Below are 8,060 nucleotides of genomic sequence, written 5' to 3' on the forward strand. Positions count from 1 at the left end.
CAACCCACATCCCCAAGAGGGAGCGGAAGCGTGCGCTCAGGGACGTATATGCGTTGGAGCCAGTCGCCCCAAAGTTCAACCCTTGGTCCTCCTGTCCGATCACCTTCGATCGCAGGGACCACCCCACTAGTATCCATCATGGCGGATTCGCCGCACTGGTCCTAGACCCAATCATCAATGGATTTCACCTCACTCGAGTCCTTATGGACGGCGGCAGCAGCCTGAACCTACTTTATCAGGACACAGTGCGCAAAATGGGTATAGACCCCTCAAGGATCAAACCCACAAAAACGACCTTTAAGGGCATCATTCCAGGTGTAGAGGCCCATTGTACAGGCTCAATTACACTAGAAGTGGTCTTCGGATCCCCGGATAACTTCCGAAGCGAAGATTTAATCTTCGATATAGTCCCGTTCCGCAGTGGTTATCACGCGCTGCTTGGGTGAACCGCATTTGCTAGATTCAATGCAGTACCGCATTATGCATACCTCAAGCTCAAGATGCCAGGACCTCATGGAGTTATTACAGTCAATGGAAACACAGAGCGCTCTCTCCGAATAGAGGAGCACACCGCAACCCTCGCAGCTGAAACGCAAAGCAGCCTCTCAAGGCAATCAACCAGTTCGGCGCTTCACAGCTCGGACACCTTCAAGCGCGCTCGGGGCAATCGGCAAATAGACCGCCTGGCGCGATCTGAGCTCGCGTAGCAATACAGCGGCCACCCCAATCCCAGCCCAGCGGTGAAACTCATGCCGCTTGTACATAATTACGCATTAAAAATACCATGGGCACAGGTGGGGAGGGGGCACAACTGCGGCACGCCCCAAGACGCGGCCTAAACCGCACTAGGGGCTTCCCGTTCGGTTATTTTTCTTTTTCTTTCAGGACCTTAATCTCTGGAAACACTGTCCGACAACACTATTGCCGAACACATGATGCAGCAACCAAGGAGGCAGACAACTACGTTATACCACGGAATTCCTAGGTTGATTACAATAACGAGTGAAATATTCAATTTAATATCATTCCTCAGCTTGCCCTTGGAAGGGACATAGTCCTACTCTTTGCTTATCGCACTATCTATATCACTCTGCTTTAACGCAATTTTTTAATAAACAATGCATGACATTACGACTATTATTGCATTCTTGTTATATATATATATATATATATATATATATATATATGTGTGTGTGTGTGTGTGTGTGTGTGTGTGTGTGTGTGTGTGTGTGTGTGTGTGTTCATTAATGACGCCTTGCAACCGTACACTATGGTATGGCCAATACACCAGGGGCTTACGTACCCCACAATGCGGTGTGAAAAGTCCGAACACTTTCACAAGTGCGGCACCCCGAACTTATAACATTACATGCATTAGCTCCGAATCATGTCTTTGGTCAAATGTTGGGTTTGCCCGGCTCCTATGTTTTGGTACCTTACGTTCCGCTCTATCGGCTAAGGTAGCGCTAGGAGAACTACTGCGATTGTGCCCCGGTTCTGCTGGGTTCAGCAACTCAGTAGAGAAAGCTAAAACTGACTGTCATGATAAGGCGAGAGACTGGTCGCTGTTCGGCGAGGTTTTCAAGTCCCTAAAGATTTATGCCGCTTAGAGCGAGGGGTCGGCCCTGTCCGGCTTACAGGCGTGTATCGCGCCCCGAATTCGGCCTTCCGAATACCACGGGCTTCGCCAAAATTTAAAATTATAGAATTCTATGGCTAAGTGAGAGTGATAAAGCATTATTAGTCTGGTTGCCTTGTTCGTTGTGCTGAGCACCTCCCTCGAAGGACCCAAATATGGGAACAAGATTGCTCAGGTTTATCCCGAACACCCCAGCACTCGTGGCATGGGGGTAGAAGCCGAGGACTAGCCATCTCTCAGATTGGATAAACGGCCAAACAGAAGGTAATATTTTAAATTCACACAAGCGTTGCATAGCGCATATGAAACAAGTTTTCATACATACAGGATAAAATGAGCAAGTCTCATTCAAATATTACATCTTTTGAACACTCGTCCGCGATGATACGGGCACCCGACAAAACACCCTCATAGTACATCTCAGGGTGGCGGTGCTGCTTGCCCTCTGGCGGCCCCTCCTTGATCAGCTTCACGACGTCTAGCTTGACCCACTGCAATTTCACACAGGCGAAAGCCCGACGTGCACCTTCAATGCAGACAAATCGCTTGACGACCTCCAGCTGTGGGCAGGCATCCACAAGCCGCCTCACCAGGCCGAAGAATCTATTCGGAAGGGCGTCGCCAGGCCACAACCAGACTATAAAGCTCTTCATGGCCTAATCGGCCGCCTTATGTAGCTCGACCATCTGCTTCAGTTGGTCGCTCATTGGCACCGGATGTTCGGCCTCAGCATACTGAGACCATAACAGCTTCTTTGTCGAGCTTTTGTCCTCGGCCTGGTAAAATTGTGCGGCATCGAACACACTGCGGGGAAAATCTGCGAATGCTCCTGAAGAGCTCCGGATCGGGGTAAGTAATCGGTAATTTAGTTTTACATGCTTCCTTTGCATATAGAAAGCCTTACCCGCCGCTATCCTCTTCATCGCGTCGATCTCTTGGAGGGCCTTTTGGGCTTTGGCCTTGGCACTTTTTACACTCTCGAGGGCCGCGGCAAGCTCAGACTCCCGCGTCTTGGAGTCAAGCTCCAACGCCTCGTGCTTAGCCACAAGAGCCTGGAGCTCTTGCTGCACCTAGCCCACCCGAGCCTCGTGCTTCTCTCGCTCGGTGCGCTCCTTGGCCGCTTTATCTTCGGCCTTGGTTAGCGCTTGCTTCAGGGTCGCCACCTCGGTCGTGGCCCCTGGCAAACATACGATGATCCTCATTTTGCAATCGCGTTCTCTTTTATATATACATAAGACAGGGTATTACTTGCCCTTGTTCTCCTCAAGCTGCCTCTTGGCAAGGCCGAGATCTTTCCTGGACCCCTCGAGGTCCTGCTTCAGTACGGCGACCTCCGCAGTTAGTGCGGTGGACGCCAGCAGCGAAGCCTGCATATGCATATTGACACACTTATGTTAGACTCCTGCGATATTATTTGATCCTCTGTTCGGCTTTTCTTTGTGAACACCGAACAAAGCATCAGGGGCTACTGTCTATGCGGTAGTATTTCTACTACACTTTAAAACACTTACCTCGAAGCCTGTTAGAAGGCTGGCACATGCTTCAGTCAATCCGCTCTTGGCGGACTGAACCTTCTGGATCACCGCACTCATGATAGCGCGGTGCTCCTCGTCGATGAAAGCGCTGCGAAGCGCTTCCAGCAGATTGTCCTGCGCCTCTAGATGGACAGAGGTCACCGGTACAGGCGTCTTGCCCCTCTTAGAAGGAGGCCGCCTGCTCGAGCCTAGAACCGCTGGAGGTTCCGGCGCGGTGTTCGGCTAAGGGCCGAACTCGGAGCTCTCAGGGGCCCCGTACCCTCGGCTCCCGGAGTCCGGAAGATCGCCTTGAGGTGCCTCCGGGACAGTCTCCCCTTGATCTGGTGCCTCTTGAGACAACACCTCGGTGTCGTCGGTAGGATGAGGGGAGGTGGCAGTCGGGACTGGATCGCTATCCATGTCCGACAAGCCCAAGGAGCCGTCCGATGATACATCGATACTGGCTCGTGGCGGCCTGCATAATTGCGTTCGGCGTTAGGGAAAGCAGTGCGACAAAGGAATCCTATGAGTTACTCTGGTATCCGAATACTTATGATCTCCCCGGGGGCTTGACCCTGGGCAACCACTCGCCTTCGCCTTCGTCGGCAGCGGTGGAACTGTCCGGAAGGAGAGTCCTTCCCTTCTTGGACCCTTCGGCCTCCCCAGTTGGGGCGGCCTTCCTTTTCTTGTCTCCCCCGCCTGGAGGGGGAGCATTTTCTTCTTCCTCCTCGTCTTCGGGGAGGAGTGTACCGCAGAGTTATCGGACAATGAGTCGGATAACACCTGGTGTCGGGAACTCTTTCGGGTTGCCTTGGCCTTCTTGGTCTTCTCCGGCACCTTGTAAGGAGCCGGAGTCAGCATCTCCGTCAGGAGAGCGCCCGCAGTATCTTCGGGCAAAGGGGTCGGACAGTCGATCTGCCCCGACATCTCCACCCAGTCCTATCAAAGGCCTGGAGATTAGACCCCGCACATAATTAAGCTAGGGAAAATAAATGTCTTACAGGATGTATTGAACTCACCGAACGCGCTAGGCGCTTTGCGCTTAGTCCATGATCCTCGGCGAGAGAAGGAGGGACCTCAGCGCCCTTGAACAGCACCTTCCAGACGTCCTTGTGTGTCGTATCAAAGAGCTCGCTCAGAGTCGAGTGCTGGGCCGGGTCGAACTCCCATAAGGTAAAATCCCATTGTTGACACTGGAGGATCCGGCGGATGAGCATAACTTGGACTATGTTGACAAGCTTGAGCTTCTTGCTTGCCATACTCCGGATACATTTCTGGAGTCCGTCCAGCTCCATCGATGAACCCCACGATAGGCCCTTCTATTTCCAGGAAGTGAGCCGTGTAGGGAATCCGGATCTAAACTCGGGGGCTGCCGCCCATTTTGCGTCACGCGGCTCGGTGATGTAGAACCACGCCGACTGCCATCCCTCTATTGTCTCCACGAAGGAGCCTTCGAGCCATATGATGTTGGGCATCTTGCCCACCATGGCTTCGCCGCATTCTGCTTGTTGGCCTCGTACCACCTTCGGCTTGATATTGAAGGTCTTTAACCATAGGCCAAAGTGGGGCCGGATGCGGAGGAAAGCCTCGCACACGACGATGAATGCCGAAATGTTGAGGATGAAGTTCGGGGCCAGATCATGAAAGTCCAGCCCGTAGTAGAACATGAGACCACGGACGAATGGATGGAGGGGAAACCGTAGTCCGCGGAGGAAGTGGTGAAGGAAAACTACCCTCTCGTGAGGTTCCGGGGTAGGGACGATCTGCCCCGCGGCGGGCAGTCGATGCGCGATGTTCGCGGCTAGGTATCCAGCTCCGTGCAGTTTCTTGATGTCTCCCTCCATGACGGAGGAGACCATCCACCTGCCTCCCGCTCGGGCATGATTGGAGAAGGTCGAGGTGGGAAGTGCAGACTTGGGCGCTAGAGCTCGAGTGTGCGAAAATGGATGGGTAAGGGAGGAAGAAGGCGTGGATAGAAAGGTGAATCCTTATCCCTTTATATGGGCGGACGAAACTAAGCGTCCCCACTTGCCTGGTAAAACTCGCTTATCCCCCAATCGCCGCAATTGATGGCGCGGTTGGGTTACCCACGCCCATATTGATGAGAATCCCGTAATAAGGGGACAGATCTCTGCTTTGACAAGACGTGTCGAAAAAATGCCTCGTGTTATGTGCGGGGCTGGTTAAAAGAAATGGTTCGAATAATCACCGGGCCATGACGTAACGTCATGCTGCCAAAACAAGCCAGCAAATTAGATCTGCGAAAATATTATTCTCTCTACGGTGGAATGTGGAACTTATTTTGCAGGGTCGGACACTATCCTCGTATTCAAATTCTTCTGTGATGTATTCGGAGAAGGAACCCGCCTTGCAATGCCGAAGACAATACTGCGCGCCGGACTCATCGTCATTGAAGCCTGGTTCAGGGGCTATTGAGGGAGTCCTGGATTAGAGGGTCTCCGGACAGCCGGACTATCTCCATTGGCCGGACTGTTAGACTATGTAGATACAAGATTGAAGACTTCGTCTCGTGTCTGGATGGGACTCTACTTGGCGTGGAAGGCAAGCTAGGCAATACGGATATGGATATCTCCTCTGTAACCGACCTTGTGTAACCCTAACCCTCTCCGGTGTCTATATAAACCGAAGGGTTTTAGTCCGTAGGACAACAACCACAACATACAATCATACCATAGGCTAGCTTCTGGGGTTTAGCCTCTCTGATCTCGTGGTAGATCTACTCTTGTACTACCCATATCATCAATATCAATCAAGCAGGACATAGGGTTTTACCTCCATCAAGAGGGCCCGAACCTGGGTAAAACATCGTGTCCCCTGCCTCTTGTTACCATCCGTCCTAGACGCATAGTTCGGTACCCCCTACCCGAGATCCACCGGTTTTGACACCGACACCCCCTTTTTGGTAATTGATGACAACATATAGATCAAAGCTTTGACAAATGATCATAAAATTGAAAAACATCGTCGCTTTGAGAAGTATGTGATAAGCAAGAGCTCCCCTAAATTTGTGCATTGTTTAAGATTTGCTTTTGAATGCAAATGCACAATCGGTTAGGATCATGGGTTACTCTTCCATGTCACATACATCTTGGTGGAGCGCTCAAAATGATAGAAATTAAAAGCATGCACTCATCACCAAGCAAGTGAATGATCATATATGAGATATAAAAGATAGTATCATCCAACCAAGCATTAAGTTAGCAAATGATCAACCACATGATCAAATAGGTATCTCACACAAAGACATAAAGTTCAACCAAGGACAAAGAAGCAAAACACTCTCTCGAAGCCTATGATCTATACATATCCCCCCTTTGGCAACAAGTTACCAAAAAGTTCAAATATGCATAGTGCTATGCGTCTCTTAGGCTTGGTCTTCGGGAGGTGGTGTAGAGAGAACTCCAAGGACGAAGGCATCTATCGGTGTAGTTGGAGCTTGTGGAGTGGGTGCTGGAGGTGGCACTGGAGCTGTAGCTGCTGGTGCTGAAAATGTAGCTCTAGCATCTGAAACTGGCACTGCAGCAGACCGCTGACCACGTGGCACTCCCTGGAAAGCATCAATAGTTGCCTTTCCTCTCCTCTCTTCTGCTTCCTCCTGAAGCTGCTCAACTTCAGTCTGTCTCTCAGTTACCTTGAGGTCAAGATCATAGAATTTTGTCTCAACAATCCTCTCCAGGCTCTCCTGATTCCGAGTCAGGGTGGCCAAGCGCTTCTCAATCCTTAGTGTAGCTTGAATCAGTTAGCCTAATTGATCTTGTTTTGACTTGAGGAATACCTGAGATGCTTCTTCTGCACTTGGCATCCTTGCAGCTTTCTCTGCCTTAGCTTTGGCTCTCTTCTCTTGTGCTTGAGCTGATGATGGTTCCTCCTCATTCATCACTACTGTGTTGTCTTCAAATTCAGGATATAAGGGTAGATGCTCCTTGTCCAGCAAATATGTTCCCATACCCATCTTAGAATTGATGAGCTCCTGAATATGTGGAGCATACCCACAACTTCTCTTTTGGTCAGCAGCAGTCCTCTTGATTGTCTCTACAATCAGACTCAGACTCATGACCTTGAACTTTTGAGGGACATCAAAGATTTGCAGCATGTTGATGGAATGTCCTCGGATCATCTTGTGATCTCCTGACTTTGGTAGCAATGTGTGCCTTAGGATCTAGTTGATGGTAGGCAGACCAGACAACAATAAATGTACAGATCCAAGCTCATGAGTCTCCAAAGCTTTATCAGGGATCTCTTTGTACGTGTTTGCCATGGAGTTGTGGTCTTTCTTCTTCTTGGCATACACATCCAAGTCATCCTCATGTTCTTTTGGGGGCATTGATCACCTTGGCCCACTCCTCAACTGTGGATTGGTACCTTGTACCTTCAGACATCCATATGATCTTCCCATCTGGGTAAAAGTTAGCAATGGAGTAAAATTGCATGATCAGCTCATCATTCGATTTTGTGAGCTTTTGTCCAACAAACTCATCTATTCCACATGCTTTGAAGCTGTCATGTACTCCTGGGAAGTGATCTTCGTTCTCCTTGATGTATTCCCAATCAACCCATCTCATGTCACAAACAATGGGCTTCTTGTCGAGCAAAATTGTCTCATAGAAGTCTTGCTATTCTTTTGTGTGGAACCTGTAGTCAACTACAGTCCTCCTCCTAACAGCATAGGGATCAGACTTTCTCCACAATCTCAGTCCTGCATCTTTCCTAATGTGCATGTCCTAAGTGACTGGATGAGCATCATTATGGTCAGGAATTTTTGGCTTCAACTTCCTCAAAACAAGTGAATCATCTTCCTCTTCTTCAACTTGAGGCACTGGGGCCTTATTCTTTTCCTCAGCAGGTATACTTCTAGTATTTCTCTGGGGTACAGAAGGCTTCTGAGC

This window comes from Triticum dicoccoides, chromosome 7A (assembly GCF_002162155.2).
Source record: "Triticum dicoccoides isolate Atlit2015 ecotype Zavitan chromosome 7A, WEW_v2.0, whole genome shotgun sequence".
NCBI classification, from domain to species: domain Eukaryota; kingdom Viridiplantae; phylum Streptophyta; class Magnoliopsida; order Poales; family Poaceae; genus Triticum; species Triticum dicoccoides.